The following is a 9,373-nucleotide window of genomic DNA, read 5'->3' as shown; positions in this document are numbered from 1 at the left end:
TGTGTGTGTGTGTGTGTCTGTGTCTGCAACGATTCCTACAAAACTACTGGACAGACACTTATGAAAACTTTAAATCAGTGTGAATTCCTCCAGATATTTACTCCAGCTATTTTTGTTATGACGTCGGACTATGGGATTACAGTTTACACACACACACACACACACAGAACATGTACGCACAAAGAGAAAACAAGATGGAGGAAGCATTCTGTACATATTTATTTGTTAAATTCATGGCTGTAATAGTTTTCGACTACTGGCACAACACATTCTTTTATCAGAGCACTTTCTTTCTTTCTTTATTTGGTGTTTAACGTCGTTTTCAACCACGAAGGTTATATCGCGACGGATCAGAGCACTGCACCTTGTGAAACTTAGTATTAATAAAATAACAACAATGAAATAACATCCATTTTGCTTACTTGTTACTACATTCTTTTCTTTTGTACTCCAAACCTGCTCATGTGATTTCTGGGGTTGAAGTCTATGTAGGCTATCAAGTAGAATAACCAATCATGCAGGCACATTATATGTTTTCAAGGTATTCAGAAAGATAACTAGCTGAAGACAAACTCACCCCTTTGCATTGCCCTGCAGGCACTAGAAGGTCAAGGGATGAGTGTGTGAAGTTTGAGTAAAGCACATGTTGGACCAGTGCAAACTGACTTTAAAGCTTTTGTCAAGAATTCGATTTGCTGTGTTTTCTGCAGTGTACATCAAGAATTACACATTTTCAATGCATGCAATAATATTGAACACAGAAGAAGAAGAAGAATGCATGCATGAGTCAGTCAACAGTACCAGACAAAATCCTGGTTGTACATTTGCCAATAGTTGATTTGACTAGGAGGTTCTAGACGTAACTAATAGTCACCATTACATCTCACATAAGCAATAAGTGGAAACATGAATTTATTTCTGTTAATCTTCAACTGGGAGCAGCTGATTCAATGTTTTTAATGAAATGTAAGTAGAAGCTGCCCATTACTCAGTCATTGTATTAACGCAAAGTGAATATTGTGGAGTTATCACAGCAACCCCTGCTTCTGAATCCTTCGTATTGACTCGATTCAAATGACAAAGGGCGTGTAATGGAAAAACTAGATTCTTGCACATAGGTTATATCACAAACGTGAACACTAACTTCTGAGGCTTCAACGTTTATGCCCTTGTATAATAACAGCAGGTGTGTTTTTTTCAATTTCAACTGCAACCATTCTTACTGAAGTTGCATTTGATTTGAATATGGCTCTTCCAGGTGAAACAAACGCTCAGGTGCAAATTACAAGATTGATGCCTGAAACTGGATCATGGTCGCTTGAAGAAGATGACACTTTCTGCCATTGTTTCCAAATTCTTCAGGAAATCAGCAGGCAGGAAAAGTCCTGAAACAAAGAGAAAATTCGCTCAGAACAAGGTAGATCAAGAAAAAAGAGCAACACACATAGAAATGTACAACAAACAAGCGTTCAGCTATTTTACTAATAAGTTTTGTATCTAAAGTACAACTCCAAATTTCCAAGCTCCGTACTTTTTAAGTCACTAATTCCTAGGACCTAAAATGAAAACCGTCTTTATCAATTGGTGAAGAAAATTAAATCATGAAATATGTTTGCAGCTCTCTCCCTCTATACCCCCCCCCCCCCCCCCCCCCCCCTCCCTAGAACACTCACACGGGCACACACACACACATAAACTCTTTTTTGAAGTCATGTCTATTCCCGTTACATCCCATTATAATATGCTTGTCTTAAATTAACAACAACAACAAATTAAAACATGTATAAATATACACAGACATTCAAAATAAGTTCAGCACTTACGGTTCAAAATTGTCTGTTGCCTCTGCTACTCTGTGTCGGATCATAAATGTTGCAAGCACATCAGCCACCTAGAGTCAAGACAGATATTTTAAGACGTAAAGGAGGTGGGAACCATGCATGTAATGATGCTAAGGTATTAAGAAGGAAAAAAAACTAATTACTAGGGAAACCAGTGTAATATATGACAGAAAGAGACTTCAGACTTGTACAACTCAGTGTTTGGGAAACCCTTAACCAGAGACCATTTCAATGTTTGCACAAATAAACAAAACAAAATTGCTTTGGCCTACCTCCCTACCTATGCCCATATTTGGGGAGCCATATTACCTTAAACCACAATTTGGCCTACCTCCCTACCTATACCCATATTTGGGGAGCCATGTTACCTTAAACCACAATTTGGCCTACCTCCCTACCTATACCCATATTTGGGGAGCCATGTTACCTTAAACCACAATTTGGCCTACCTCCCTACCTATACCCATATTTGGGGAGCCATGCTACCTTAAACCACAACTATGTATTTCTTTCGAATACATCACCTCAATTTAACTAATAGGAGTTACCTTACTTACGAGTGCTAGACTGAGAAGCGTCCTATGTTACCAGTACTAGACTGTAAACAAGGTCGCTAACTCTAGATTTCCGTCGGTATACCATTTAGGGGAGTAGTCTCCCTTTGTCGGTAGTACCTCTCTGCGCATGTGCCAATGCCCATAATCCCCAGTTTCAATTTCTTGCTACGGGGAGCTAGACGTGTATTTAGACCTTTCCCGTCTAAGAAGACTTCCTTCACAGGAACTACAACATTCACCTTCAATCACGGTTTGGGCTTTCCTTTTTAAGGGCGATTAATACGCCCGTATACATTCAATGATTCATCACGTTGAACAACGTAACGAACCGTGAAAATGAAAGTGAAACGGCTTAAAAATGTAACAAAGTTACTTGGTCATAAGTAGAAGGTACTTCAATCATCAATGATACCTTGTTGACACACAGAGCCTAACAGGCTCCGTTACTTGTCTTTTTTAACTAGTGAACATGCAATTGAACGACAACTATTCTTTACTCAGTCGTTACGAATGTCGAACAGATATTTACAGCGGTTGGACCGGTTTCATTGGCGCAATAGAACTCCGCGAACGATAACTTACCTTGCCGCTTTCAATGGAAAGCAACGGCAGGTCACCCTACACATCAATGTAGGAATACGAACAAGACCTTCAACTTCGAAATTACCCGGAAGTTTTTTGCGTTTTAACAGCTTTTTATCAACTACAGCGAGGTTTACCATGCGCGTTATCCCGACCGGAAGCGCATTTCTGATCCGAATTTTTAGGCGTACAAAGTACCGAGCGCCCGCGAAGGTTACATACGGCGTATGAATACTTCTGTCATTACAAACTGCGATGACTCTTGCGGGCAGCGTAGATACGGAACGCAGTACGCTTGAACGCTGATTGAACTGAAGGCACAGAGCGCCCGCGAATGTTACATATGGCGTATGAATACTTCGGTCATTACAAACTGCGATGACTTTTGCGGGCAGCGTAGATACGGACCGCAGTACGCTTGAACGCTGATAGAACTGAAAGCGGGTTGTATCGAAGAATAACAACAACAAACCTCGCCCGCTTGGAAAGAAAACCAAACACTGAGATTGAGATATGCGCCTCCGGGAATATTACGGAGGGAACTTCCTTTACTCTCAGAGAAAGGCAAGTAATTCTCTCTCCTATGTTTCTGGGAAACGATGTTTTCTGCGGTTGGCAGATTATGGTTTTGGTATTTTTATCAGATGATCATGGTGGACTCACAGAGACCACGTGGTGGTACTTCTTCAAATTGGATAAAGAATACTTTCCTTGCCAACTTAACTTGATTAACTTGTAAACTTGTATGCGTGCATACATACACATTATATAAATATATATATTAAAAAAAAAAATTAAAAAAATTTTTTAAATTGACAAGGAAGAATTAAAGTGTATGCAAACACAGATGGGACATCTTTATTGGGATATAATCCTTTTTTTTTTCTTGGCAAAGGGTATCAAAGAAGTCAGTTGATGTTACAAATTCCATTTTCATGGAGTGTTTAAATCAGCTATCTGAGTGGTAAAAGATTTAACTTATGGATAAACTCAAGTGTTTACACTTTGAGATTTACACTCAGCTAAAATCTGTTGATACCACAGTGCCAGGAGACAGCTCTTCAAATTCAATTAGAACAGGCACACATATATACTTATGTTCTGTTCCAGTGCACAATTGATGTACATTACACTTGAATGACATGTTATGAATAATATACAGTTGAAACCATGCCTTAGGGGCATGAATAAACTTGGTTGTTAACACATGAGTTTTACACTCAGCTGAGTTTTCACAACATGCAAGATCGAGCAAGGCTCTGAATAATACTCACAGGGGAGCTTCCTATAATGTTGTCATGCCTCTACTTATTCCTGGTTCGTAGGCAAAACCTAAGCCTTTGACCTTTAACAAGGCCACATCTCTACTGTTGTCACCTAATCCTACGACTAGGTTCTCAGAAGTAGACAACAGGACCTAACAATAAGAGGCCGCCCTTAAATAACACTGGCTCTAGTCAGGTTCATACAAGGGATACAATGTTTATCATTTCATATTATGGAAAATATAACATATTTGCTAAACGGATGTTGTTACAACACACAATTAACTATGCCTCCTAGACAGAGCGGCTACTCTCATGAGAAAGGTACTGGATAAACTCTTGGCACATCCATGCCGTTATCAGTACGAGGGGGAATTAAGTCATATTGACATGTATTTATATATACGTAGACATTACCAAACAGACAATGTCGGGCGCTCTGGGGGAATACCTCCAGTAAGCACAGGAAGAGACAGGCTTCCTTTTCGCCCTGATAACTCCCAGGATCGTTGCGACAGCTTATGACAGACCCTCCAGCTGTCAGGCAAGACGTCCACTGGGCGTAACATGAGTAGAATCTCCCTGAGGTAGCTACAGCCTCGTCTGCAACCTCTCCCTTGAGGTGACCCCGAAACACGGCTGTTGACAGGACTGGGCCCCTCCCACCACTATCTTTGCCAGGGTTCCCCATCATGATGGTGGCTTCATGCATTTTGACTACCAGTATTCAGTGCTGCAAACTGCCTGTAGCGATGCTTCAGCACCGGAAGGACAGCTCCCGCCCCCCTTTGCCTGTCTACCACCTCCTGACGGACTGAGGAAGACCTAATGTTTAACGCTCTTGGAACTAGACCAACACTTCACGCCTGACCATATTCAGCAGTGCCCAGCTACACAGAAGTCTGGGAGTGTGAGGAGAATGCCTAGAGCCTCCTAGTTATCTTCATCACCTGGAATGGAGAGCTAATGGTTAGAGGCTACAACCTTCACACCGGGGAGCCGCCCTACCAGTAACAAGATGGCACCTGCAATCTGCATACAGATCACCAGTCAAACAGTGGTGGACAACTGAACAGGGTATAGTAGTCACATCAGTTTCCATGCATACTGCAAGCTCTTGAGGTCTCTAGATGTCTCCTTCGGATACACAGCTACAAGACAGACACTGCGTACCAAGATAAGAGGAATCAAAGTGTCTCAAGACATTTGCCTGAGGAAACGACTCTGAAGATCACTCACACTTGGAGTGGAGCTTGTTCAACAGGGTAACAGGCCCAAGAATCTTGCCATACAAGCGTCGGGCAACACGGGTGAGCATGTTCAGGCTACATCACAAGGCGGGGAGCTGTTGGAGATAACGCAGAGACGGGGGAAGAAGTGCTCTGAGTCTGAGATCGTCAAGTACAGAATGCTTTCATGACCTGTGGACGGACTCAGCGTAACAACTTGTAAGAGTTGCCCCTTCTTCCTGAATGTCATCTGACACCCGCATCAGCCAGGGGATGATGATAGAAATGTCAGATTGTACAGTCGACACTCAACAGAGGATGTCCGACACCTGTAACAGGTCACATCTCGACTGATAATGGTAACAACTCTGGCAGAAGCATCAACAGGAGAGACGACAGTAGACGTCCTAGAGAAGGGATGGGCCGTTTAAGATCACTGGGCAGGTGCCCCTGAGATGATCAGCAGCTTTTGGAAGACAACCTACCCCAGGGTCAGGCAGTCCTTAGGCTACAAAACCTCATGGTTATCATCCTTGGACCAAGTCAAGAACCGCCCTGATATGGCGCTTCGTGGTCGGCTGGGCGTTAAGCAAACAAACAAACCAAGTCAAGGCAAAACCCTTCAACAGGGACAGCACTCAACCTACGTCATGCTTCAGAGACGGACAGACTTGACTAAAGAGGGAATGTCTCCCGAGGTGACTCCGCCCGTTTTTCCATGGACTTTCCAGGAAGGACACTGAGAGATAGTCTGAGGTCTGGCCAGCCATCCGCACTATGAGATCCATGGGCCAGATTTCATAGATCAAGGAGGACCTCTCAGCCCATGCGGATTGATTAGTGCTGCCAGACATCTTGGACTGGGTAAACCATACGTCCCTCCATCATTGAGTCAAATTTTCCTGGAACAAGAAGAGCTTCCTCTACCTTTAGGGGTATTGGGTACGGCCATAGACACACTTGGATTTGGGAAGGCTCAGCCACCCCTTCCAACCGAACCTTGATTTGGACAAGCTTCGTTTGCCTCTTACAACTGGCGCTCTAAGATCCCTGGACCACAGAGATAAGACCTAGAGGTATTCCTCCCCCGAAAGGCATAATGAGTGCGGCAATACCTTTGACAGTGGGTGAATGTGTCCATCCCATCCATATGTAGACTCTCAGATGCCTGGACTCAAAAGCTAAAGGAGCTGGAGGAAAGAGACACAGTGAGATCCTAGCAGGAGCTAGGAATACCACACAAGGCTATCTCCCTCGCTCCCAGTCTACGGTGACACAAGGTTATTGGGTGAGTATAAGTTGTGTCACTCTAAGAGCTTGAGGTAGAGACACAGTGAGATCCTAGCAGGAGCCAGGAATACCACACCAGCCTTTTCTCCCTCGCTCGAAGAGCCTGAGGTAGAGACACAGTGAGATCCTAGCTGGAGCCAGGAATACCACACCAGCCTATCTCACTCACTCCCAGTCTACGGCTACGCGTCGTTTTTGGGCGAGAAACGTGGCAACTCGGGTGCTGACTAAGACCTTTGTCAAGTCAGAACTATGCATCAGACCAAGAGAGTACACCTCCTGCCTCAGGCAGGGGCCTGAAAACAACTCTGCATAGTCACCCTAGAGCTCAGCTCCACAAACAGCTGAAGTGCCCCAGAGCTCACAAAGCTATGCTGGTCAGACAATGCAACACTTGCCGCCCGCAGCCACGCCTACTGATAATCCAGATATGGACTTGGGTGATCTAGGCAGAAGTACTACTGAGATCACAACATAAGACATCTTTGTGAGTTCAACTACCAGGGGGCAGAACTTTGCATCAGCCCAAGATAGTGCACCTTCGGCCATAGGCCGGAGAACATCACTGCATAGTCATCTAAGAACTTGTGAGCTCTACAGAAATCTGGAGTGTCCCAGAACCCACAAAACCTATGCTGGGCAGACAACCCAGCAGATGCCACCTACAACCATGTTTACAGAAAACCTAGATCAAGGACCTGGCTGATCAAGCCAGTAAACGGTCCTGCTGAAATCACAAATGGGACCTCTCAGTGAGTTGCATGCCAGGCATGGCACCCTCTTGAGTAAGACAAGAGCGGTCATTCAGCCAATAAGGGCTCAGAGATGCCCATGGTCACTGGGGACCCCCTCACGCTATAAGTGTGGAATTTCAAAGTAAGAAGCAGGTTTTCCCCTTGGGTAAAGGCAATACAGCTGGCTGTCTTTCACTGGCTATTCTAGGACAAATGGTACCTATAACCATTAAGGGTAGGCTTATAGCCCCCACATGCGTTGAGACAGGCACAGGAAAGGTGCAGACAGTGACCGTACTGCTGAGCGCACTTGCGCTTACTTCCTGTCACGCAGGAGGAACAGCTAAGTCAGCCTGAATTTACACTGGTATCTGTGCCTACCATCCTCATTAGAGAGGTAAATTCAGAGAGGATATATATATTCATTCATGCGACTGGCACAATTGTTTGCCATGGAAAGTGGTGCCTCAGACCAGAATTCTACAGGATCTCTGGAAACTCTGTCAATCTCCCTTAAATGGAGGATCAGTCGCAGAGACGCACCTTGGTGATAAGTTCAAGGTATTAGAGGAATTGTTATCTCTGACCATTCCTCATCTTTTAGGTCGTTCACCTGATCCGCCTGCAGAACTTTACGTTGCTGGGGAGTTGGGTCGCTCAAGGCGCATAATGGCAAGTCATAACCATAACCCAACATTGATAAAGACAAGTGATCAGAGGAATAGTAACGACCATCGAGTAGAAACCAGCTCTACATTGACAGGTGGGACTTTCTTTCGATTGTCCCTTTCTGGAGCAAGTTGACACAGTGGCAACAATGCAACTTGCCACTCGCCCGACTCAGGATTTCTTGCTTCTCAGTCCGATGATCTATCCTTTTCTTCCCCCGATTTTACAGGGGGGATTCCGGACAAATGGGCTGAGTCGGGTGAGGTGACACTAGATTACCGATCGAAAGTCAACCCTCCAGCCTGTTATCTATTCTCCTATTAGTTAAATTGAGGTGATGTATTCGAAAGAAATATGTATTTTTTACAAGTAAAATGACTATTTCTAAGAATACTCACCTCAATTTAACCAGAGACCCTCCCACCAACCCCGCTATTGACTTAATAGCTTCGAATTGAAACTGGGGATTATGGGCATTGGCACATGCGCAGAGAGGTACTACCGACAAAGGGAGACTACTCCCCTAAATGGTATACCGACGGAAATCTAGAGTTAGCGACCTTGTTTACAGTCTAGTACTGGTAACATAGGACGCTTCTCAGTCTAGCACTCGTAAGTAAGGTAACTCCTATTAGTTAAATTGAGGTGAGTATTCTTAGAAATAGTCATTTTACTTGTAAAAAATACATTTTATGTGCCTAATGCAGATTGATCAATATCCATGAAATTTGGCAAGAATGCTCCAAGACAGGAACTATTACAACAACGCTCTTTTAATGTGTGTGTGTGTGTGTGTGTGTGTGTGTGTGTGTGTGTGTGTGTGTGTGTGTGTGTGTGTGTGTGTGTGTGTGTGTGTGTGCATTACAGTATTTAAAATATGCACAAATAGAAGCAATTACACACAGACACATCCAGCACGGCCGCCTCAAACACAGAGAGACAAACACATACAGGTGAACAAACAGACATAAAGACACACATTCTCTCTCTCTCTCTCTCTCTCTCTCTCTCTCTCTCTCTCTCTCTCTCTCTCTCCTCTCTCTCTCTCTCTCTCTCTCTCTCTCTCTCTCTCTCTCTCTCTCTCTCTCTCTCTCTCTCTCTCTCTCTCTCTCTCTCTCTCTCTCTCTCTCTCTCTCTCTCTCTCTCTCTCTCTCTCTCTCTCTCTCTCTCTCTCTCTCTCTCTCTCTCTCTCTCTCTCTCTCTCTC

At 44.0% G+C, this 9,373-nt stretch overlaps 1 long non-coding RNA gene across 1 annotated transcript; it reads right to left on the bottom strand.

Moving 5' to 3' along the window:
• Positions 1–201: 201 nt before the first annotated feature.
• Positions 202–2,355, bottom strand: LOC138957734 (uncharacterized). The gene is made up of 2 exons (XR_011453161.1): positions 1,824–2,355; positions 202–1,385 (listed from the first exon to the last, which is right to left on the bottom strand). It is a non-coding gene; the product is annotated as an uncharacterized lncRNA (long non-coding RNA).
• Positions 2,356–9,373: the final 7,018 nt, after the last annotated feature.

The sequence above is a fragment of the Littorina saxatilis genome, unplaced genomic scaffold (assembly GCF_037325665.1).
Source record: "Littorina saxatilis isolate snail1 unplaced genomic scaffold, US_GU_Lsax_2.0 scaffold_1309, whole genome shotgun sequence".
Lineage (NCBI taxonomy): Eukaryota > Metazoa > Mollusca > Gastropoda > Littorinimorpha > Littorinidae > Littorina > Littorina saxatilis.
Note: the sequence above shows the minus strand (reverse complement) of the source record. Positions and strands in the feature narration are given on the sequence as shown.